The sequence below is a fragment of the Lissotriton helveticus genome, chromosome 2_1 (genome assembly GCF_964261635.1).
Source record: "Lissotriton helveticus chromosome 2_1, aLisHel1.1, whole genome shotgun sequence".
NCBI classification, from domain to species: domain Eukaryota; kingdom Metazoa; phylum Chordata; class Amphibia; order Caudata; family Salamandridae; genus Lissotriton; species Lissotriton helveticus.
Genome location: NC_136059.1, coordinates 900,706,333 through 900,732,192, shown reverse-complemented (window position 1 = coordinate 900,732,192; position 25,860 = coordinate 900,706,333). Strand labels below are relative to the sequence as shown.

The window sequence follows — 25,860 nt, the reverse complement described above, 5'->3', positions numbered from 1 at the left end:
AACACAATTAATAGAGTATCTCAAGGTATATCTCAAGCAACACATTCTCCCACTTATTCCTCTCTATTTTCATATTATTGAGTAAAAAGTACAGAACAATAACATTAACATAGAGGTGTACAATTCCAACCATGGTGTTTAGAAATATACTTAGTTCATTTACAAACTTGAACCAGTTGTCTGGAAGTCATGCAGTCACAGCAATGCCATTCACGATCTCCCACTAATTAGTACACACTGAGCCATAGTCCCCTTTCTGCAGCCAATTTGCCACAAAGAAGCTATCATATTTATCATACAAGCCATATTATCTTCTCTAGGTCTCAATAGTATCACAAACTTCCTTGGACACCCCCTGTTTTTTTAAATGTACCTTCTCTGCCACCATATATCGGTCCATATCCATGTACCATTTTACCATAGTCATCAGCCGTGCATTCTCTCATTGTTTTGCAATGTCTCTTTTTTCTAAGTTAAATTTCAAGGAACAAGTTTTCTGACCCTACTTCTCCTAAACATATCTACATCATTCAGAATGCCTGAGAGTGCAAAAAGAAGCCTTGGGTGTATATGTTACCCATGATTCCAGAAGACTTATCCCAAACTTATGTCCAGAATGTCTGGCATTCTAACTCTGTTTGTAAAAAGGTGCGTTGGCTCATTCTGCAATTCAGACATCCGCCACAGGACCACTGATTGTACCACCCACACAAGTAGCCTTTCAAAACTGTATCAGGATGCCATTGCACGGCCTGTTTGTGTGCAGTTTACTGCCACTTTGACTTGGAACCTTAAACTCCCCTTTTACTACACATAGGTCACTCCTAAGGTAGGCCATTGGTAACCCTAAGGACAAGTTGCTGTATAAGATGAAGGAAGGACATGCACATTTAAGTCTTACATGTCCTGGTAGTGACAAACAGTTACATTCATTATTTACTACAGTGAGGCCTACTCTTCTTATAGACGACCATTGGGAATTCCTTAACACACTCCTAAGCTGAAATTCCTGATTAGGGAGACGTATCTAAATTATGTTTCATATCTTTGGGAAGGTAATGATAAATCCTCTTTAGTGTTAAAGTTTGATCTGATATTACTATTTTAGAAATACCACTTTTAGAAAGTGCAAATGAGTGAAATATCTAGCTGACCGTTTATTGGGCTGCCAGCTATTTGAGAAGACTGAGACCAAAATCATAAGATGGTCAACATCATTTAATTGTTCTTTTTCTTAAAAATTGTTATATGTTTTATAAATTCACAAGACATATATGGACTACACTTCACAATTTACACAATGTCAAAACTTAACTGAAAAAATAAACATATCAAAACAAATTACAACACCATCAATTTGGTACGATTTGGTATTTGGCCAGCACTGGCCCCTTTACTTCGTTGTTACCTGCAGTACCCATAATACAAGGAATAGACAACTCCAAAAGATTACTACAGAGAGGCATTTTGGATACAAAGGTTAAACACCTTGCTGCCCCATGGGCTCAACGACAAATTCGAAATGACATGCTTTTTGTAAAATCCATCTTAGATTAATACACATGTCTTAAGAACCCTCACACATGCAATTTTATTCACACATTTATAGACAACACTGAGCTGGCTGTTTTTTCCTTCATATAATTAGTCCTTCTGTATAATCAATCTTTCTTTGTTTATATAATTAATTAATTTTGTTGCAATTATGCCAGTTTACTCATAGCGAGGACGGATGATATAAAGAAAACTGTCATATTATTCTGTGAAACTTAAGGAGTCTGCATACTTGTAAAACGTTTTTTGGACATTGCTAACATGTTTATTATTAACTAATAGTCACCATGGTCACTTGGGAGTACTTTACTTTACTTTAAAGCTGAATATTTACATCTACCAGTGAACACCACTGTTCGAAATATCTATAAGAAGACTAATGAGGCATCTGTTTGGTTCACATTCATTGATTCGTTGGCATCGCGGAATTTTGCAGAGTAATTTGTGTAGTGAAATGTATTAGGGGAGATAGTAGATTACTAGCGGAGCCACGGCTATTCGAGGAAGAGTAACATTAGTATCTCTTCCAGTTTCATTCCATGTTAGCGTACGGTCACATGACGGTTTCAGTTCCCTGAAGCACTCAAGCTCTTAAGCAGTTGTCGTGGAGGAATGATCGAACATACATCGTCGTGGTGTCTTTCGCAGGAATCCCTAGTTATCGGTAAGCATATTGAGACATCGGGTTGATGATGCGACCGGGGCCAAGGTTACATATCGAGTTGAGCAAACACACATTTATTCTTTTCAGCGAGTCCACCATTTGAGGCAGCCATCAAGCGTTGCGTGAACACTGTAGCAGTCCCGCCCTGTTTTGGCCGGAGGTACAGTGATATTGTCGTGCACACAGGCGATTACGAGTCTCAAGTCCTTAGGTACGTGCATGTGATGTTATGGAGATGATGGCTATAATCATCATTTTTGAGATAACGCTCACTGTTGGCATTTTATTTTTGTAGTGATGACATGATTTGTGCTGCGAAGAGCTAAGGAAAATGTTGAAACCACTTGAGTATTATTGAGGTATGGAAAATAAAGCACGTGCCTCTGCAGACTGGTAGTGAGTAAGGTATTGACATCACAGTTATAATCTGAGAGATGCTTCTTTGTTACCTTTTCTTTGAATCAGGTTGTTCTGAATGTGTTGTTAATCCAGGTTCACCACGGAGTTAGCAGTAAGTGTTGGGTTTCAGGTATAATGATCACGTTTGAGCACATCAGGTAATGGTGAAGGGTGCATGATACAATAATCAGACAACTAACTTAATTGTAGTTCCCTTATCATCCAGTGAATTGTCTCCTAATTTATCATTACAGGTTGCCCCTGATGAAGGGAAGTTACATCCCGAAATGCAATGGGCATTGTGTATTTTTATGTTAAATTGAGAGTACCAACGTAAGTCATATATACGACATGAATTGAATGTATAGGTATGAGTTTGAAAATATTGTTTCTTTGAAATACTAAATACATTGAGTTACAAATCCTTTGGTCTAAAATTGTTATATTGCATTGAATTCTGATTAATTCACATTTTGTGGTGCACGTTAGAGTCCAAGTCACACGTAGGGACTTGGCCACTCCACAAATTAACTTTAAAACCAACACAAAAAGATGATGGATGGAATGTTGAATATTGTCAAACATTCACCCCAGTCACAGATCTAGGTTCAATCCAACTTTATTTTGCTCACCTCACCATTCCAGTTTGGACCCAACCATATGCAAATCAACCTTGACTCTGTTCCCCATGTGAACAGTCTAGCCTGAACTGCCAAGCCAGGTCCTCCCTGGACTGTAAAACAAGCATCCTTTGCAGTAGCGGTCGGCAGTAGGTGTTTCTGTAGGGCGGTGACGTGGACAGGGGGAGGGGCAGGGTGGGGGGTAGTAATGTATGGATTACGGAGTTTTACAGGTAAGTAAACCTTTAAATAAATAAAACAAATTCCGTTGCGCTCACTGCATCACAAAATGAAAAGACCAAAAAAATGCAAAAAATGCACTGTATTAAAATGATTCCTCTTATTAAGCCTCATTTCCATATTGCAAGCTGACAATGGGGAAATTTACTATGTTTGGTAAATACCTCCGCCTGGGGAAAGAATATTTTCCGCTTGCGGAACATACCCCACCATATTCCACACATCATGTAATGAGGGTCATTGGTATTTAAACTATTAAGGGGAGTCTAGGTCCAATTCCACTTTCAATTGAGAACATATTTCCATGCAACTCTCCCACCCCTGCTGTGTCTCCTATCATGGAAAAAATAGGTAGGTCCCAGATCCTGAACTCTTTGTCCTACTTATTCCGTCATCATGTTACCTACCCATTGGTTAGTTTCAAGAACCTATTCACTAAAACATTTGACAATAATTTGACTTTGATGCAACTAAGTGTTCTCAGACCAAGATGTCCTTCTTGATGCATAATAAATAGGATGGAATATCAGAGGTATCTTAGCATTGATCCTGTCTAATTTGGCTCCTCTCTTTGAAGTTAAGCTTCAGACTTCTATCCTTTCTAGAAAGTTAGCTATCTATCCCTGGTTGCGCAAGCTCGTTCAACCATATTCAGAACTCAATACAACAATAGCTACCAGCATGGTCCATGGGAAGTCCGGTTGAATCTAGTCAGCTGGACTCTTCCTGGAAAGTGGGCTTGTGGTAGCTTGTTGTGTTAATTTAGCCAAACAGTAGGTCCGCGAACTGACCCTTGGAGGTGACTTCTTTGTCCTGGGTACAAATTGGAGCAGGTCGTGACATTACAATTATCCTCACAGGTCTCAACAGCAGGTGCAGTCCTTCGGTCTTTTATAGGTCCAGTAGTGTTCTGAAGAGAGTGCCCAGGAGTGCCATATATATCCTTTACACTAGCCTGTTGGTGGGAGTGACGCCTGACCTCTCCTTAACAAATAGGTTGAAAGTTCATAAGGGTAACCTTTTCCAATTTTGCAGCAGATCCTGTGTGCCCTACTGCAATCAATCCCACAGTGCCTCTCTTTACCAAAAGCCAAGCTGTCAGAACATTTCTTCCCTTGCACAGAGCTCCTGTGCCCAACCTACAGGGGTGGCCAGGGAAATGAGCAACTCCTCCCTGTGATTACTCAAAACCAGTTTTCGGGCAGCTCTGTTCCCACTGGGATTGGTGCCTAGTTAAACAAAAGTGAGACAGGATCGGATGAGAGCTACATCTGACAGTGACAGGGTAGAACCCAAGCCATCCTATTAGAAGAAGGTCAACTTCTCCCTACACCCAGTCCTTTGACTCAGCTCTGGGAGCCAATATACACCTAATCAAGAAACTATTTAGTGCTTCGGCATCAGCTGAAACCTTATGCAAATGGTCTGTTCAAAGGTTTCATTTTTGCATAAATTAGTTTTTAATTTCTGTACGTTAATCTAACCTCCAACGTATAATTAGCTGTAGTTCGCCAGTTGTCTGGGAAAATGATGCACCACCATGGCTACTTTTTTGACCTTGGAATCTGAAGAGTAAGGTTCAAACCCTTAAGATCAAACATTGTGTGGCTCTGTGTGAATTGCCTCAATTGGTTCTGATTGAAAATTATAGTCTGCAATAAATCAACTTATATAAATTCACTAATCCCCTCTGCCCCAAACCTACTATTGTATGCACTACCCAGTTCCTATGAATATATGACGTTACAATGCAAACAATTACAACACATGCTTTTACAACCGGTTCTGACATCGCAACTACCGTTACATTGCATGATTTTACAACACATGCCATTACAACACATTTTTTAAAACTACCATTACAATGCATTGCATTACAACGCATACCATTACAATGCATACCATTACAGCGCATAATACTTTTAGGGTAAGTGTAGGATGGTGTAGGGGTGAAAAAATTACTATTCCCACTCCAGTGAGTGCAACAGTAGGGAAAGTGTTGGATAGTGTAGGAGTAAAAATTACTATTCCCATCTACCCCAATACCCATACCCACCCTGAAACAAAAAAAATCTCTATTACTTACCTTATAATGCGTTGTAATGGCATGAGTTGTAATGGTATGCGTTTTAATGGCATGCGTTGTAGTGACATTTGTTGTAATGGCATGTGTTGAAATGGCATGCGATGTAAAGGCAGTTGCGTTGTAACAGCTGCTTTGTAAAAGCAGTGCGATGTAAAGACTGCGTTGTAATGGATGTTTCCTGTTCCTCTACATATCGTTTCTCTTTTAATAGCTTTAGTCACAAATACATTCATTTAACTATATTATGCGTCCACTTAGGGTAAACCAAGGGGGTACTGCTATCACGGAAAATAGAATGACAAAAAATATTCTTCAACCATCAGCTTCAAAGTGATAACAGTAGAACTAAAGCTCTCAAGTCATGGACAGTGAAATGAAAATATCAACAGACTTTAATATTCAATGAGAAATTTTAAAATCCAGAGCAGAAACTGCAGGGGCACTGCTCTGCCATGCAACAGGCCAGATTAACCGACCAAATAACTGCGGCAGCGCTATCTTTGGCAGAGGGCTGAAAGCGGTAAGCTGCACCTCAGAGTGCAGCGCTCGTATCAGAGACCATAAAATCACTTAATTACACAATGCTGGTGGGAGGTAATACTGTAAATACTGTATTTGCTGCTGGTGCCTTTTGTTTGCCCTTTAAAAAAGCATTAGCAAAGCCCATAGGTCTAATATTAATGTGCTATGATATGCAAAGTTGCAAACCCATGCATGTGCGCATGTTTTAAATGGTGACAGCACTTTATTTTGAGAATGAGTCAAAACACATGGTCCTAGTGGACTCCCACAAGGGTTTTGGAGCAACAGCAAGCAGTGTGTGACCGGGTTCGAGGCTCAAACCCACCCACTTCTTTGCGTTTACCTCACTAGCGGAATCCAAGTCACCGGCAGCTGGAATCAAGGACCTCTGATCTGGAAGCACACACACCATGCCCATTGCTCCAAAAAGGGGAGAACCTATAGACAGGGCCACTGGAATTATGTTGGAGGGATGAACCAAAATATGCAACAAGAAAGGCAGGTTATGTGGCATATATGCTGCATATTGTGTGATAGTATTACTTAATTATGTTATAATTATGGCACTTGTTATCACTTTCTGTGCAAAGGTTTTACCTCATTACTACTAGTCGACACCCAGATGCAGCAGTAAGCTACTGAGAGGAGACGGTTGTTCCTTTGCAAAGAGTCTCCCATTGTGCAAGTAACACGTGTAGCAGTGATTTTAGTAACTTATGATCCATTTGAGCTGGAAATATACTTTTTGGATAAAATCTGCAAATTATGTGGAAGATGATAGATTAGGAGGCAAATGGGGCAAATCCATATTTATGCAGAAAACACTGCGGCTGCAAAGGCACATAATTCCATGATCCCTCCCTATAGAATGTAATGTGCTCATACCGGTATGCATAAGTGTATAACTCAGCAGAGAGAGGTGTAAAGGAAATGAGTACCTCAGACCTACACTTTATCTGATAGCTGGCTCGGCCCATGGAATGACTGTTCTTACCCACACCCCAGAGTGGGTTTTTGTGGCCTCGACAACACACAACCGCATGCACCATTTAAAAATATGAAAACAACATTTCGATGTGTCTTTTGAGTACCGGGCTGCACGCAGAATCTGTATTGTGGTCAGTGGGGTCAAAATCACATAGCAACTTCACATCCGCCTGTTGTATCGCGTTGGGTGGTCATGTGAAGACTGCCATAGTCTCTCCACAACTTTAATACAAAGCCACAAACGTCACCCAATGGAGACATTCCTGCACTTCCAAAGTTGTCAAGTTGTTCCACACAGGTGTAATGCATTCCACTTGTACCAACGTATCAGGGGTGACTGCTTTGCATTCTAGTGTGTGTAGTTTTACTCCTCTGCTTATCAATGCACATCTGCAAATACCAGAATGTAAAGCCAGGGAAATGTAGCACCTGACATCAACCAGATGTATTTCTGTCCTGTTCTTCTCAGTCCTAGTTGACTGGACAAATGGTGTCTCAATCATAACCCTTCACTATCAACCTGGCAGTCCTTGCATTCCTGATTAGTATGTGAAATTGCACACCACAGCCCTGACACGAACTAGCTGTCATTACGGCAAGCATACTAGCGCCTCTCTTCAGGGCCAGCAGTGCCTAGACAGTGCATAACTCCCATTAGCAACAATATCTCCCACATACAGACCCAGCAGCCTCTGGTGAGGTGTCGTTGCCTACATGCAGCACCCCTTTTCCAAGGGGGCCACCTTCACAACTGCATGCTTCCATCCACATATATGAGTACATTTAAGATTCATGTGGGTCAGTTTTTGATGCATACCTTTGTCAAAATATTCCTAATTTGCTAATTTAGACTGGGACCAGTACAACAAACCTAAGTGCAGCTGCCACAGGTTGTAAAAAAACACAACTTGGACAGGTAACACTACTCCGCTCATCGATAAAATAATACTTCCCAGGACACCGGCTGCCACCTCCTGACACACTGCAAACCTCGGTGCCTGCTGCAGTACAGACTGCGAGAAAAGTCCCAACTGTCACCACAAGCAGGTCCCAAAAAAAGTATAAACAAGCACTTACCTCACATGGGACACTTCCCCTCACAGCCTTGAGGTGCCTGTCAAAGCATCCACGAGTCGGGGAGTTGGGCGAGTGGTGAAAGTTTTCGGTTGAATGGCATCCAGGTAGCCTCACAGCCCAGACCGCCTATGCTTTAGGTGCATACGTAAAACAAAAACTTCTCCATCGGAAAACAGCAAGTGATAAAAGCTGAAATTGTCTGACTAGGCGGGGAGGAAGTGATGGGAAGATCCTGGAGATGCTGATGCTACTGCCTAGACTATTGCTCTTATAGGCTACTGTAACGTTACCTGAGCCTGGAGATGATCACAGACCTGTTTACCACTGGGCGGCTCCCTGCATGTAGCCCGAGCCAATGGTGGATGGCTGGGCAGTGGGGGCCCTGTCATTGGCAGACTAATGGACGTGCTAGCTGGAGGCTGGGGCACAGTGCAAGAGGAGACACTGCACAGTGTTAACCATCTGAGGGCTCACATCCAGTGCCAATCATTTGCGCGAGGTGCTGCACTTGTTTTTTCCCCAATTTTGCAGCACATTTGCAAATTACTGTGAATTCACAGAAAAACTGAAAATAAAAAACACTTTGGCCTTGACAGGGTCCCTGGGGACCCCACCACCAGGCCTAGGGGGTCAAGGTAATACTACCCTACACACACACAGCCGAAATGCGTCATGCTGAACGAATTGGAATAAAAGCAATTTAAAAGAATCACGCTCTGGAGGTCTGCACCTGTTTTGTCTAACAAGGATTTGGTACTCAGGAGTGTGTTCCCCTCTCTCTCTCTATATATATATATATATATATATATATATATATATATATATATATATATATATATATATATATATATATATTACCTACTGGCGGTCGCCAGTAGGTATATATAGTTAGGATTTTTTTGAATAGGGATTTCTGAAAATTCTATGTTGAATAACTTTGGCGTGGATGGACGGAATTGGCTGAAATTTTCAGGAAAATGGCACATTTTGTTTCTGAGCGTCCCCTGAAAGTTTGGGGGGGGTTTCGACAAGCGGGGGCCGAGAAAAAAGGGGGTCCCAAAACGTGTTTTTAACATTGAGTTTTCCATAGGGCGGTTGGACTCACTTTTAGCTCGAACGGCTGAATGGATTTCCACAAAACTTGGCAAAATTGTAGGGACTGGTAGCCCGATGTGCCTTTGCTATGTCTCAAGATATATGCTCCAGTGGTTTTTACGAAAATTAACTTTGAAAAATATATATTGGGCTACATTGGGCTATATATATGTTAGAGCCCAAATGTAGCCCAATGTAGCCCAAAGATGGCCACCAGAGACAAAAAAAAAACAAATGTAGCCCAAATATCAGCCAGATGTAGCCCAACTATAGCCCAGTGACAGAATGTCCCAGAGTGTTCTAAAGAACAACTAGAGCGCTAACAGTCTTACTTATGACAAAAGTATGGCACACCTGAAGTCATCTTGATTGGAATAAAGTGTTAACACTTAAAACATTTAATTTGCAAAGGAACAAAATGAGGGGGTTCATTTTGCCATAGAAATGTTATATATATATTACCATAGGTTATAGACCATATATAGTTAGGAATTAGCATTTACAAAACCTTATTTTACTCACACAAAACCATTGAAATTTGCATATATAGTTAGTTGCACTAACTATATATCGCGCACCCGCAATCCACTGCTGATCATGTCACATATTACATCATTCATGACATGGTCAGTGACATCACTGATGACATCACTGATGACATCTCAAATGACATCACTGATGACATCACTGATGACAACATCCAGTGACTGTATGTTTCTGTAAAGTTAAAATATGTCTTACATATTGAAGAATGAGTGGATGTATAAGTGTCTGGATGAAGGATTTAGTAGGTGCATGACAGACTGTATGAGTGAGTGATTAAATGTGTCTCACTGAGTGCATGGGTTGGTGTCTAAACTGTCTTAATTTGTGCATCATTATGTCTGTTGTTCTGTAAACTGCTGCAAGTGTTGATCAGTAGCTATATGAGTAACTATATGGGTTATTGATTGGTTGCTCAAGTATTTGTATGGGAGACTGAGTGTGTGTGTGGGTGGCTGTGAGGTGTATGACTCTGTGCATAGATGTGTGAGCAGTTGATTCACTAGATGTATGGGTTCAAAAGTGCATGTGGAAACAGCTGTATGGGCGGTTGACTGTGTGCATGAGTGTATTGGTGAGTGAATAGATATCTCAGTGCTACATGTCAAAGTAAGTACATATGTAAAACACAGTACATGTGAGAGTTGACATATATAAATAACTGTGCATAAGAGCCAGTGAATGTGTGAGTGGCTGTATGGATCATTGTGAACTTGTATCAGGGATTGTATAAGAGAGTAAATATGTGTTAGTATATGTTTGAATAAGTAAGGTGTGTATAACTGTATAGTTGAGGAAATGGAGGTGTGATTGATTCTTTGCATGACTGACTAGGTGTGTGAGTAACTCCATGGATGAGTGACAGTCTGTGAGTGTCTGTTTACACTGAGTGTATCTAAGGTTATATTAGAGTCTGAAGAGGTTCATCGTATTATCACATGAATGATGTCATCAGTGATGTGATCAGTAATGTCAAATGAGATGTCATCAGTGATGTCATCAGTGATGTCATTTGAGATGTCATCAGTGATGTCATTTGAGATGTCATCAGTGATGTCATTTGAGATGTCATCAGTGATGTCATCAGTGATGTCATTTGAGATGTCATCAGTGATGTCATCAGTGATGTCACTGACCATGTCATGAATGATGTAATATGTGACATGATCAGCAGTGGATTGCGGGTGCGCGATATATAGTTAGTGCAACTAACTATATATGCAAATTTCAATGGTTTTGTGTGAGTAAAATAAGGTTTTGTAAATGCTAATTCCTAACTATATATGGTCTATAACCTATGTTTGTTTCAGTGAATATATATATGTATAGATATATACCTGTATATAGAGAGATACTGAAAAAAGCAAAGGTTGCATGGATGTTATAGTTAGGAAATAGAGTTAAAAAACCTTAGGAATTCAGTAAAAAACCAAACGTGACCTGGAGGTTATAGTTAAGCTCATTTTATACACACTCAAAACCATAGAAATCCAGCAGTTATAATTACCTGAGCTAACTATAGCTTATGCCCCAGCATTGCGCTGCTTATGACCTCACATATTACATCACTTATGACATGGTCAGTGACTTCACTGGCGATATTTCAATGACTGTTTTATTCTTAAATGTACAAAGGTAAGCATTAAGTTTGAGACCATGCTCACCTCATCAATAATGAAAAGCTTTAACGTTTTAGTACTCTCTGCACTTCATGTCAAGAATCACCGGACAACTTTTGGTATTCTACACAGGCAGCATCAAAGTTTGATGTAAAGCAATTTCTTTGATATTATGTACAGGTAATCCAGTGGGTGCTGTTACAACACATGAAAAACTACACTGCGTAGTCTTCTGTAGGAAAGCAGAAAGAAGTTGTATTAAAAAGTTTTTTCCGGTGCTAGCTTGACCACTGCCATACAACAGCATAGGCTTGAATGACATGCATACACACTCTTTGTTCTCATGGAGGTATCCATGATTAACTTTGTCTTTCATCTCCATATATATTTCTTTTTTCTCGTCATTTAGTTGTGCAACTAGCTATTCCAAATCAATAGTTTTCTGTCCTGCTAGTTGCAGTCTCCACCTCATTCATTGAAATGGCAGCTTAATTTTCAATTATTGGCTGTCCAAAAGGATCTTGACTTAGAGGACCTGAACTTTGGCTGCTTTTTGAGCTCTCCTTAGCAATCTCAGGAGCAATTGTTTCCTCCTGCTCAATTTCATCATGTAATATTTTCAAATATTTAGGAAATACTGAACACGCTATGCTATCCTTTGCAGCATTGAAAGAGTCTCCATAGCAGCCAAACTCTCCTATTTATTCTGTTTCAGAATGCTGTGGCTTAAATAGCTGTGTAAGTGCCAAAGAGAAAAACTCTCTTTTTCCAGCAGTCTGGCAACTCAACTTTTCTATGATTAATTTGACTGCCTTTGATATGTCATACCAAATAACCATCACAACCAATGTACCTTCATCGACATTTTCTTTCACATTGGTTCTATATCTTAATTTTGAAGTTTTCCATCAAGACGTACATTTTCAAGATGTAGACTCCTTTTTGGATAGTACTTGTTCAGCATGTTTGTTTTGACAATATCTGTACTTTCTGGGTCAAGTTCTGCAAGGTACTGAATTTCAGGAAAATACTTCAACACTCTATTTCATGTGCATGCTAGACCTAGGCTCAACCAAGCAATTCCTCTTGACTTAGAGGGCAAACTAGCTGAACTCAATGGATCAAATCATTCATAAGATCCAATTTCCCTGTGTGAAAGCATCTTCCAACTGAAGCTGTACAGTTTTTTTGTTAAATATTTTTCAGCAGAAATCTCTTCCCACATATCCTTCATCTTTGTATTTACAGATTTTGTTATATATGAAGTAACATAACAAGCAACAGATATGGAGTTGTCTGCCACAAACTTAATATACATATTGGCATTTCACATTTTGAGAATGACAGGACTTTTGTTGTTGACATATTTTGAAGCTTTTGTTCTTCTCAGGTTGGAAATAATAGCTCTTGGAAGATCAAAACAACATTTAATGTAAATGTTTTCTTTCGCTCTGTACTACCACCAACAGTACTTCCCACATCTATGTGACTGAAAACAAAGAACTTGCTGTTTTAGGAACTGTCTTTTGGGATGCTACATGTAAGTAACATACTGCTCTCTGAAAAAAGTACAGACTCATTTGTGTTCCAAATTTTAGTGGATCTTTATTCCACAACATATGAATATAAGGAGCACTTCTTGCTTGGTACTCTTCATGCCAAAAGAAATCAGTGACTTATCCAAGAGGTGGATTTTTTGTTGTTGCAGGTGAAGGCGAGCATGGCTTGAAATCTCTGGTTAAAATACCTACAAATGGAGAGAGCGCGCAGAGGTACAAGATGGCCCTCACCTGAGGAGCTCCGCTCGGTCGAGCTACGCTCACAGAGGAAGGGTTCCTTTTCTGGCAGCGCTGCTTCACCGATACAACAGATTACATCGTCGGAAATGGCCAGGCATGTTACGCCTAGTTTTCAGACCGAAACGCGGTCTTCTTGTCACTTTGCGGGCTGAACTTGCTTTCTCCTGACAGCGGCCACCCTTTTGTTTATTTCCACGCAGCGTTTTTTTTTTCTCACTGTAATGACGTTTTCTGAGCTTTGATAATTACAATTTCTCTCTGGCATTAGGGAGGCTTGTTTCTTTGGCCCATATTATGTTGAGGCAGTGTTTTTTTTTATCTTACCTCCGTTATTGCTGCTTAATTCACCTCAGCACCTCGTTTATACTCATTTGCAACAAAAACCCAAATAAACATGGAGAAGAGAGGTGTGACTGCACTCCTCACATAACATTCTCAATTTGCACAGGTTGTATGGCTCAATAGTGTGTTATTTGGCCCTCTTTTTTGCAGCTGTTTTTTCGCTGATATCTTGCTGCACTTTTAGTGAGCTCCTTCAGTATCTCACATACCAATGCCTCTTATCGATGCATTGTTCTGACTAATTGACATTTTCTTGTCAAACAGAGTGCTGGCTTACGTTAAACTTTCTTTTAATACCTCCTCGCCGTTAATATCAATATTGTTTCTCCTTCCGCCTTCAATTTTGTTCTTGGCTGCAACTTTTTTGTAGTAATATCTTCAATATGAATTCCCCACATTCAACTAAATCTCTTGGGACTTCTTCCGGAGGTCGTAAAAAGCCAATTGTGTCTTCTGGTAAACGTATCATAAAGGATCCACCTTCCCCGTCGAAATCACCGCTTTCTCTCATGCTGGAGGATATCAAGGAGGAATAGCGCCTCATTTGTCCTTTCATGACTGACACTGCCGCTACTCTCCAGAGGTTGGACGACAAATGGTCTAGCCTTGTTATGAGACTTACTGATGTGGAACAAAAGGTCAGTGATGCTCAGGATGTTGTCGCCAGAGTTGATAACCTTACCAGAGGTCAGCCAACTCAAAAAGACCACGGAGGATTTGGAAATCGTAACAGGCGCAACAACCTTCGCATATATGGTATTCCGGAAGGTTCTGAACGGTCTAACATGATTCCATTTTTGAAAACTCAAGTCCTTCAAATTGTTGGCCTCCCAAATGCCACGGATTTCAACATACAAAGAGCGCATTGCCTGGGGCCAAAGAACTCATCTCCTACAAACCTGGAGGTATAATTGCGTACTTTCTCCTATAGTCAGACTTTATGATGAATCTCAATGCAGCTAATCAACATAAGCAGATGGTTTGGAATGGCCATAAAGGTTTCTTCACTCAAGATGTTTCTAAACCAACTGCTCCTTGGCGGAAGGAATTCCTAGACCTCTGACCTGCGTTGAGATCCATGAATGCACGCTACGGTTTAATTCATCCTTGCTTTTTCAAAGTAACCTATAAAGACAGAACTTTAAGTTTTGAAGATCCTGCTGACCTGTGGACGTTCATTCATACTCACATGGGAGAACTTATGGAACTGAGCAAGCCCTAATTGTTCTGTTACTGATTTACTGTTTTGTCTTGTTTAGTTTTACTTTTGTATGTAGTTCGTAAGCCAACATGTTCTTTGTTCATCCTCTCCCATGTTTCACAGGTCTCTCCTTTGCAGTGTTGTCGTAGACATTTTCCATCCGTGTTGTCCTGACGTCTGTAAGGTGCAATCCATTCCGCTTCTGTCTCCCCTAAGTGTTTGGTAAGTTCCCTTCATTTGTCTCATCTGGTTACCTTCAGTCTTCGATTTGTTTTTTATTATTGTATGGTGACCTGTTTTTTTTCAATGTCTCTTCTTCGTGTGGTTGTCTCGTTCCTTGCCACCCCCCTCCCACACTAATGTTTTTTGGTCAGTTATTCTTTAAGGCTAAAGCCACTTGGCTTTCGGTCATCCTCTTTTTGATGTCTTCTTTTGGGGGACTATGCCCCCCTTCTTCTTTTTTCTTCCATTTTCTTTCTTCTCCTTTTTCTCCCTCTTCCATTCTCTCTTTTTCTCCCTCTTTCTGGCAACATTCTTACTATTTACCCAATTCTACATATTCCTCTTCTTTATCTCAGCTTATGGTCCTTTACTGTTCTCCCAACCGGCTCCAGTTTCTATTTCTGTGGTGGTCACATGGTTCAATTTCTTCTCTTTTTGCTCTTCCTTGCTATCTATATCTTTCCAACATCTTTTTACTCTTTTTTTCTCATCTCCTACTCTTCTTTGATTTCTCTTCACTCATTCGCTTAGTCTTATTTAACGTCCAGGGATGAATGGTCTTCGCGTTATCTTTTGGAACGTTAAAGGTATTCGCAATCCTGTTAAAAAACACCGTGTTTTATCTCATTTAGCGAGAATGAAACGTCAAGTTGCATTGTTGCAAGAAACACACCTTAACTTACAAGATCTGTCTTCATTGGGTACACAATGGGTAGGAGATGCCTTCTGCTCTACGGAAGTGAACAACAAAAATGGTGTTATTATTTATTTCATGAATCGTAACAGGCGCAAAACTTTCGCATATATGGTATTCCGGAAGGTTCTGAAGGGTCTAACATGATTCAATTTTTGAAAACCCGAGTCCTTCAAATTGTTGGCCTCCCAAACGCCACGGATTTCAATCTAATATTTTTCTCTCCATAGAGGCACCAGACAAGGTTGTCCCCTTTCCCTCTTCTTTTCATTCTCGCTTTAGAACCTTTCTTAGAAATAATTTGGCGTTCACCATCCTATACCGGCTTCACATTTCAGAATATAGATATTACATTTACTGCTTATGCAGATGACATCTTACTTTATATTTCTAATCCAACCACTTCTTTACCTTCACTCTTCTCTTTATTACAAGAATTCTCCCTTGTCTCTGTATAGAAACTGAATGTAGACATCTGAAGTCCTACCTCTGAACAAATGTTGCCTTCCCCACATGCTTCATGGTTCTGGCTTTGAATGTTAAATGTTTAGGTACTCTTTATGCTAACACTATTAGAGAAACTATTAAACTTAACCATAAAGATATACTTAAAAAACTCTTTTCACTCATTTACAGTTGGTCCCCCCTTTTCTTATCCTGGTGGGGGAGGCTAGCAACTATCAAAATGATGCTTCTTCCTATAGTTAATTTTTTTCTCTCAATGCTTCCCATTTCTCTCCCACTCTAGTTCTTTAAAACCATAAACCGCATCCTAACAAAATTCCTATGGAATAATCGCAAAGCTAGGATCTCTCTCTCTCGTCTCTAACAATCCAAAGATTTAGGTGGAGTCAACTTTCCCAACCTTACTCAGTTTCACTCAGCCTTCACTTTAAAACAAATCTGGCCATTCTTAACAGATCTGTTTTGCCCTCCCTTAACAGCCTGGAGTTCAATAGAACTTGCGCAACTCTCACCTTTTTCATTTTTTACAGCTACTCGCTTATCTCAACCTCCGAAGCGATTTCTCACTCCCATATTTAAACATTACAAAGCACTTGCTCTCTCAATGTTTCGCACCTATCTCTCTAAGGCAGATTTTCAATTCCTAATTCCGATTTGGTACAATAAATTCTTAACGATTAATAACAGAGTGCTTTTCTGGAAAGAATGGATCGACAAAGGCATCATCACTTATGATCATTTACTTAAAGATAACGCCTTAAGGGATTTCTCAGACATTCGTGACTCTTTTCACCTTTCCAAAGCATACTCTTCCCAGTATCCCTTGCTTAAAAATGCCCTAACCCATATTATCTCTCAAAATAGTTCCCTGACCACTACGTCCTGATCCTTTCCCCTCCACCAGACTTTTCTATTCCTCTCAAAGCTGCTGCTATTTATAAACTACTTTCCCATTCCACTGCTGATAGGCTCAAATCTAAACTTGAACTCTCATAGGAAAAGGATTTAGCTCAGGAATTTTCCCTTCAGGTTTGGGACTCTATTTGGTCTAAATTACATACTGTTTCCCGTTCTGCCAGCACCACACAGACCTTACACTTCTTCTATAACAGACTTTTTTTTACTCCTTCTGATTAACATAAATTCAAATTACTAGACTCCAAAAAATTTTGGTCCTGCTCATATGTCGATAGTGATTTTCTTCACATGCTTTTTCACTGCCCATTAGTTAAATCCCTTTGGTCTAACATCTGGTCAAAATTAAACGATATTTTAGCTGCAGACTACCCCTTTGAGATTGTTCATATTTTTCTGGGTGGCTCCACTCCCATAAGGAATGTCCAATCTAATGTACATAAATGTATAGATCTATATATAGCCATTTCCTTGCAGATAATCACATCCAATTGGAAAGATACTTCGAAGATTTCATAAAGTGCCTTGTGGAACCTGTTATGTCATCACCATGTGCTTGAGCGTGCCTTTGCTACCACTGTTATGGTTGCCTTTAACTAATTCCCTTTCTAGACATGTTCTTTGAATTTTTAACGTTTATTCCTTACCTTTTTCAATTGTGTTTATTACTTATTATTTCACATTTATTGATTATGTTAATTTATGATATTATATTCCTATGTTAGGTTGCCTTTTTTTCTTTTCCTCCCCTCCCCCACTCTCCTTGGTACAGTTTTTACATCCCCTTTGCGATTCCATTGTATATTGTTACATTTTAATATCCTTTTACCTTATTTCATTGACTTATGTTTTTCTGTAATGATGTTTTACTATGCTTATCTTATTCAATAAAGCTTTCTAAACTCAAAACAAAAATACCTACAAATATTTGCAGGATCTGAAGAGCAAAGTTCTCCTAGTGTTTTCAGATTGATGTCCTCAATCTTATAGTTTGCTTCTTTCAAAAGTCATGTAAGTCATCCCATGAGTACTCTGTACAACTGAGGGTCACTAACCAAGTAGGTACACCTAAATTGCATAACATACATTTTAGTACATGATGACAAAGATACAATATTAATTGGTGCCCTGTTGACATGCCATCAAATTTATCAAATTGTATTTCACTTCTCATCTTTTCAATGAATTTTGTCAAGCAAATCTCTTGCAGACAGATTAACCCCTGCCTTCAGAATATGGTTAACAGCGTATGATAATCCAGACAAATCACTTTTAAATAACAGATAAAATAAATATGGAATACTCTGATGAAATCTAGGGTCCTCTGAATATAAACTGGTTGACAAATACTCATCAGCTGGTAATTGCACTTGGCAGTCATCATACTGTCCGCCTATTCCAGTTTGAAATAGTTGTGGAAAACAACAAGTTTCTAAACTTTTCTCCCAGACACTCATTGGAGCTCCTTTAGCTTGTTTCATCTGGTACAGTTCAATGGCATCCCCCATAATGTCTTTTGAATGCAGTGGATCGATACTGTAGGGCTCATACATTTCTTCTAATTTAGTTCTATCCACTTTTTCAAACTGTGCCCTAGAAGATAACATTTCTTCTTCCATGCAACTTCCATCTGTGTGAACATCCACATCTTTGTATTGCACATTATTCGGTTTCAGGTAGATTGAAACATTCTTAACCTTATTAGCCTCCACTAGTTCTTGAAGATTTTTTTTTAGTTGGCACACGATTCACTAGAATGATAAGTGGTTCATATATATCTCTTGTTACACCCACAGTTTCAACATTACATCTAAAGTTTAAAGATAAGTGCACATCTCTACTTTAAAGGCCTTTTTATAGCTCATTTGGTGGTAGTTTCCCTGTTTTTGGTTCCATATGAATGATTCCTTGAAATGGGTGTATAGATTGAATCAATTTTGTTTCATAAACATTTAGATGTCATAGTTCCTCTGGAATTTCAACCAACTCTGACTTATAATGTATTGCTCTTGCCGGCATTCTACTGTCCTCTAATTTGTCATAGCAATACTTACACATGATCTGCTGTGTTGACAAATCACACCGTTCCTCCACAAATAAATACATAGCAAATTTGAGCCACTTTTCTCTGTTTTCCTGCTCACTTTTTGACAACACATCAACATTTCGAGTATGGCTTTGGTAGTGAGTGCTCTGACAAATATACAAACATAGGTTGGTGTCTCTCTAGAGTCTGCATTAAACTTTACCATTTCTCATGAAGACTTATCAGTACAAACATCTGTGTTTTCTTCCTCGACACCTGAACATACCAACTCCTCATTTTCCCCAGACTCTACTCCAGGACCAAAGAAATGGAATTGTATATCACTACAAACTTTTTCAACTTCTGATACAGTCCCAAACAAAAGTGCTCTGTTGATTTCTCATAAACAAAATGCTGGATGCTTTACAAAGTAAAGTCTTCTAACTAAATTTCACATTTTTGAATGATGAACAGCCAACATTCGGAAATGAGGAAATGTGCTTGTGCACACTTTCTTTGACAAAAATGCCAGTGAATGTCTTTGTAATTTAGTATATTGCCTTACTTTGCACGGATCTAACCCTTGTAACATTACAATTTTCTGCTTCCCACTTTTACCTGGAAAATAATGTAGAAAATGTATTAATATATGTATTGATTCCTGGCAAACACTGCTACACTCCTATTTATATATATATAGGGCGCATGTGTATGCCTTTCTTGTTTCCTCTATCTCTTCCTCTATATTTCTAGGAACCATCCTTTCTTTTGCAATGGGAGTACCATCTTTTACCTCATAGCATCAACCAGTTGTTTCAACTCCATACATTAATGTATTCTCTTGCACATAGCTTTTTTCATTAAAGAAAGGCTCAGTACTAGACATATGCTTCCATTCTCCTCTGAAGATTCTAACAAAAATTGCTTTTATTGATAAGTCTTTTTTCTGGCTTTTTCTCTGCATAGACAACCCTATTTTGTCCAGTGATTTCATTTGCTTCAGAATTAAAATAAAACGTTTCTGCTTCACTAAAAGTGCTTTATCAGCTACACTCTCAACATGATGTTTTTGCTTCAGCATTTCCCTTCTCGTCTTGTACTGCTTCATGTTTCATACCAAATTCTGTACTACCCTACTATGAAACATTCTCAATCTAATTTACTTAAATTGATCCAGTCTTCTTGTTGAACTAGTTGTTTTCTTAAATGATTTCTCACTTTGAGTTTGACTTCGTTCTCCTTTCTGGGTTTGTTTTAATCTTTTTTTATTACAAGTGTTTGTAAATTTTCTGTGTTTTCACATATTATTTTTAGAAACTTCTTTGTTCCCTTACTAGAAGCTCTTATCTCATTACCCACATTTTCTGCATTATGTCCCTTTTAACCGTCAGTTGTACGCAGATAGTACTGCTTCTTAATTTCATCAGTTTTTTTCTTGTTTCTGTCTTTTTCGGCAAAGTTAATCATCCCTTGTAAATACAAGTAGATGTCAGAAAAGCAAATTAAAAAAACATTTAGCTTTACATTACATACTATTAAATTACATGCTATAAGCAATTCCTTGGCTACATAATTAGTTATATCGGTGTGTAACATGCAGTGTAAGACTGCCACTTTGGATGCATAAGTGCATTTATGAGTTAGTGTATGGATGAGTGTACGGATGAGTGTTGGCTGTGTTAGTGTGTGATGTGGTATATAACTGTGTGTGCAACTGGCTCAGTTACTGCTGGATACATACGTGCTGTGTGTGTATGTGTGTGAGCAAATGTGTAAGTGCCTTTATCTGACTGGGTGTATTAGTGGCTCTATGGTTTTGTACATAGCTATGTGAGTCACAGTATGGGTGAGAGACTTGGGGGTCGATTCCGATCCTGGAAAAAAACGTCTGTACGATTCATATCCGGAGCCCTCTCCGTATTAATCGTAAACATGCCGTACGACCCGACGAGTACGATCCGGACTAGGGTATGAGGACGCGATTTGTACGGTCCATGTCAGGTAAGGGTGATTCGTATGGAAAAGCACACAATCACATACACACAGTACGGTCTGTACACCCCATGATCGCTGGGGTACGGTGCGTACCCCTGCAATCTTGGGGTGTAAGCACTGTACCCCACGATCGCAGGGTGTATGCACCGTACACCCAGTGAAAATGGGGTACGGTGCGTACACCCCATGATCGCGGGGTACGGTGCGTACACCCCATGATCACAGGGGTACGCACCGTACCCCTATGATCATGGGGTGTACGCACCGTACCCGGGGGTGGGGGCATTCTGTACCTGTTTGGAGGCGAACTCTGCTTCTCCGGATGTTTTCGGCTCCCGTAGAAAAAGAGTCGTACGGTGCGTACCCGACACGAATCGTACTTGCTGGGTCAGAGAAACCAGCCGCGAACCGTACGGATGTCGCGTACAGTGGGTCCTGAGGGAGATTCGTACGGGGGTTTGATTCGTACGGTCTCTGTACGATTCGTATGGAGTCCAGCTCCTGGTACGAATCGTACTTCGTCGTACGTACGGGGGACGTTGCAGGGTACGATTCGTATGGGAAAAACGCTCCATACGGGTATTCGGAGCGGTTTTTCCAGAATCGGAATCGACCCCATGATGTATAACTGGACATATAGGTCCGTACGTGCGAATGCAACTCACTGAAAATCCAAGCATTTCAAGCACATAGCACCCTGCCGTCTGGGCTACCTATGGCCTTATTTAGGGGTGACTTATATGTAGAAAAAGGGGATTTTATGGCTCAGGAAATAGTTTTAAATGCCAAGTCATAATGGCAGTAAAACAAAGCACACAGGCTCTTAAGTAGCAGACCTGAGACATGTTTAAAGGGCTACTTGTCTGGGTGGGTAACTAGGATTGTTAGTAATTGAGTACATATCTGAGTGGGTGTATCATTTCCTCTGTGGGTGTTACACTTGTTGTGTAACTAACTATGCAGGTATTTGACTGGCCATCTTAGTGACTCTGTGGGTCTGCAAATGTGTATATAAGTAGTTGTATGGATTGCTTACTGGTGAGTATTGGGGTGTGTAACTATGTGATAAACTGGCTCTGTTATTGCTAGATACATAAGTGCTGTGATATTGTGTGAGTGAAGGTGTAACTCCCTCTGTCACTGTCTAACTGGGCATGTGTGTGGCTCTAAGCATTTGTATTAGGTATGTGAGTCATAGTATGGGTGGGAGACTGGATGTATAACTGGGAAAATAGCACTGTAAGTGTGAATGTAACACACTGAAACCTCAAAGTACATCTCTTACCTTTAAAGCACATAGCACTCTCCCCTATGGGCAACAGACAGCCTACCACTGGCGTGACTTATATGTAGTAAAAGGGGGTTTAATGCTTAGCAAGGAGTTTTAAATACCTAGGGCCTGATTACAATCTTGTGGGATGAGATACTCTGTCGCATATCCCATCTGCTGTATTACAAGTTCCATAGGATATAATGGAATTGTAATCCAGCGGACTGGATATCCATCACATTTGTGACAGAGTAACCCTGTCCGCCAAGATTGTAATCAGACCCCAAGTTGGCCTGGCACTAAAACTACAGATGCAGGTTCTGCAGTAGCAGGTCCAAGACATGTTTAAAAGGCTGCTTGTCTGGATGAGTGACTTAGTAGTGTCAGTTTTTAAGTACATATCTAACTAAGTGTATCAGTCCCTCTGTGGGTGTATCATTGGATATGTAAGTAACTACATCAGCATATGACTAGCTCTCTTAGTAACTCCATGGGTCTATATATCTATTTGCAAATGGTTGTTTGAATTGCTTACTGGTTTGTCTAAGTGAGCTTTGGGGTATATAACTGTGTGTGCAACTGGCTCATTTAGTGCTGGATACATAAGTCCTGTGTAGTTGTGTGAGTGAATGTGTAACACCCTCTATCGTTGTCTAACTGGGTGTGTAAGTGGCTCTATGCATTTGTAATTAGGTTTGTGAGTCACAGTATGGGTGGGAGACTGGAAGTCCAATTGGGCCTGTACGTGTGCATGTACCTCACTGAAACATCAATATACATTTCTTTAAGCACATAGCACTCTGCCCTGTGGGCAACGTACTGCTTATCACTGAGGTGACATATATGTAGTACAAGAGGTGTTTAAGGCTAGGGAAGGGGTTTTAAAGGACAAGTCGACCTGTCAGTATAAGTACACATGAAGGCTCTGTAGTAGCAGGCCTGAGGCATGTTTAAAGGGCTGCTTGTCTGGATGGGTGACTTGGTTGTGTCAGCACTTGAGTACATATCTGAGGGAGGCAGTCCTTCTGTGGGTGTGTCACAGGATGTGTTAATAACTATGGTGCTGTGTGACTGGCTCTCTTAGTAACTCTATGGGTGTGTAAATGTGTATGTAAGTAACTGTATGAATTGCTTACTGTCTGTGTTAGGGTGTTTTGGGGTATCTAACTGATGTGTGCATCTGGCTTAGTTACTCAGGGATACATAAATGCTGTGTGGGTGTGAGTGAAAACACAACTGCCTCTGTCACTCTCTGATTGGGTATGTGAGAAGATCTGTGCTTTTGTAAATAGGTATGTCAGATGCTGTATGGGTGAGAGAATGCATGTATAACTGGGCATAGGGGTCTGTAAGCGCACATGTAACGCACTGAAACTTCAAAGTATATGTTTTACCTTCGAAGCGAATAGCACCCTGCCCTATGGGCTTCCTACGGCCAACCTCAGTGGTGACTCATATGTAGAAAAAGGGGTGTTTATGGCTTGGCAAAAGATTTTACATAGCTAACACAGAAATCAGTCTTGACCCTTCAAGCTAGTCTGGCTGATGTGGGCTTTTAGCCCGAAACCGGTCCTAGGATGCTTGTTTCCGGTCCAGGGAAGACATGGTTTGGCAGTTCAGGCTGGACTGTTCCCATGAGGCAGAGGGTCAAGACTGATTTGCATATAGCTGTGTCTGAACTGGGTGGCGTAGTGAGCTAAAGAACAATAATGGATACAACCCAGATCTGTGACTGGGGGTGAGTGTCTGAAAAGTTTCAGTGCTCTGTCCATCATCTCCTTGTGTTTGCTTTGTTCGCCCTATGTTGGCAGGGTATGCTCAGAGGTGGGTCCCTTGCTCACTTTGCCACTAGATTCAAGTTAGCCTGGCTGAAGAGGGCTGTTAGCCCGAAACTGGTCCCAGGATGCTTCTTTCCGGTCCAGGGAAGACAAGGCTTGGCAGTTCGGGCTGGACTGTTCCCATGAGGCACAGGGTCAAGGCTGATTTGCATATAGCTGTGTCTGAACTTGGGTGGCGAAGTAAGCTAAAAAATGATGATGGATTCAACCCAGATCCGTGACTGAGGGTGAATGTCTGAAAAGTTTCAGCACTCTGTGCATCATCTCCTTGTGTTTGCAAAAGATTTTACATGCCAAGTCGCCCTGGCAGTAAAAGCGCAAAATGTCGCCTCTGCAGTAGCATGCCCGAGATATGTTTAAAGTGCTACTTGTCTGAATGGGTGACTTGGATGTGTCAGTATTGAGTACATATCTGAGTCCCGCTGGGTGTGCCTCATTACATATGTATGATCCTATGTTAGCGTATGACTAGCACTATTAGTAACACAATGAGTCTGTAAATCTATATGTAAGTGGCTGTATGAATTGCTTACTTAGTTAGTGTTGGGGTATGTATCTCTCTGTACAATTAGCTGAGTACTACTCCATACATAGGTGCTACGTGGGTGAGTAAGTGAATGTATAAGTGCATTTGTCACTGTGTGAATGTTAGTGGCTCTATGTTTTTGTACATAGGTATGTGTGACACAGTATAGGTGGGAGACTAGATTTATAACTGGACATATAGGTCTACATGTACGTGTGTAAGTCACTGACACTTTAAAGTACCTATATTACCTTTCTAGCATTTAGCACTTTGCCCTATAGCCTACCTATGGCCTCCTTTAGAGGTGAATTATATGTAGTAGTGGAAAACTTTAAAACTTGTCAAGGGGTTTTATATGCCAAATCGACCTGGCATTAAAACTGCACTCACAGGCTCTGCAGTACAAGGCTCAAGACTTGTTTGAAAGTGTACTAGTCTGGATGGGTTTTTTGGTAGTGTCAGTTCTTCTGTACATGTCTGAATGAGTGTATCAGTCCCTCTGTGGGTGTGTCACTGGATATGTAAGTATCTAGCTCAGCATATAACAGTCTCTGTTAGCAACTCCATGACTTTGTAAATGTGTATGTAAGTGCCTGCATGGATTGCTTATTGGTCATGTCATAGAGTATTGGGGTATGTAACTGTGCGAGTGAATGTGTAAGTGCCTCTGTCGCTATCTCCCTGGGTGTGTGAATAACCGTGTGGCATTCTAAATAGGTATATGAGTGACTGTGTGGGGGACAACTGCATTTATAACTGGGTGGATGGCTCTGTACATTTCTCTCTAACTGAATGGCTACTTTGTACATGAAAAGCTTTGTATGTATCTGAGAGGATATGACAGTGCCTGTATACCTGTGAGAATGAGTGTGTAACTAGATGTGTGGGTCAATAAATGGTTATGTCAATGATGTTAATAATGCCCCACACAGTGTGTCAGTATGTCAGTGTTTTGTGTGTCTCAGAACAAATCATATACTTTCAAATTATATAGTGTAATAAATCACTCACATCTACTTCAAAACACATTAATTCATTAGAGCTTAATAAAATACCTATATTTTCTCTTCAGACATTTTTATTCCTCCTTTGCTGCTCACTATATGGTTTTCATTAATATCATTATCTTACGTCCCTTTTATTTTCCCTTTTACTGTTGTG

The 25,860-nt window shown here is 40.2% G+C and overlaps 1 protein-coding gene across 1 annotated transcript in view; it reads right to left on the bottom strand.

The window, feature by feature from the left end:
• DIRAS2 (DIRAS family GTPase 2) overlaps nt 1-25,860 on the bottom strand; it is a 73,854-nt gene that overhangs the window by 5,350 nt on the left and 42,644 nt on the right. The window lies entirely within an intron of this gene.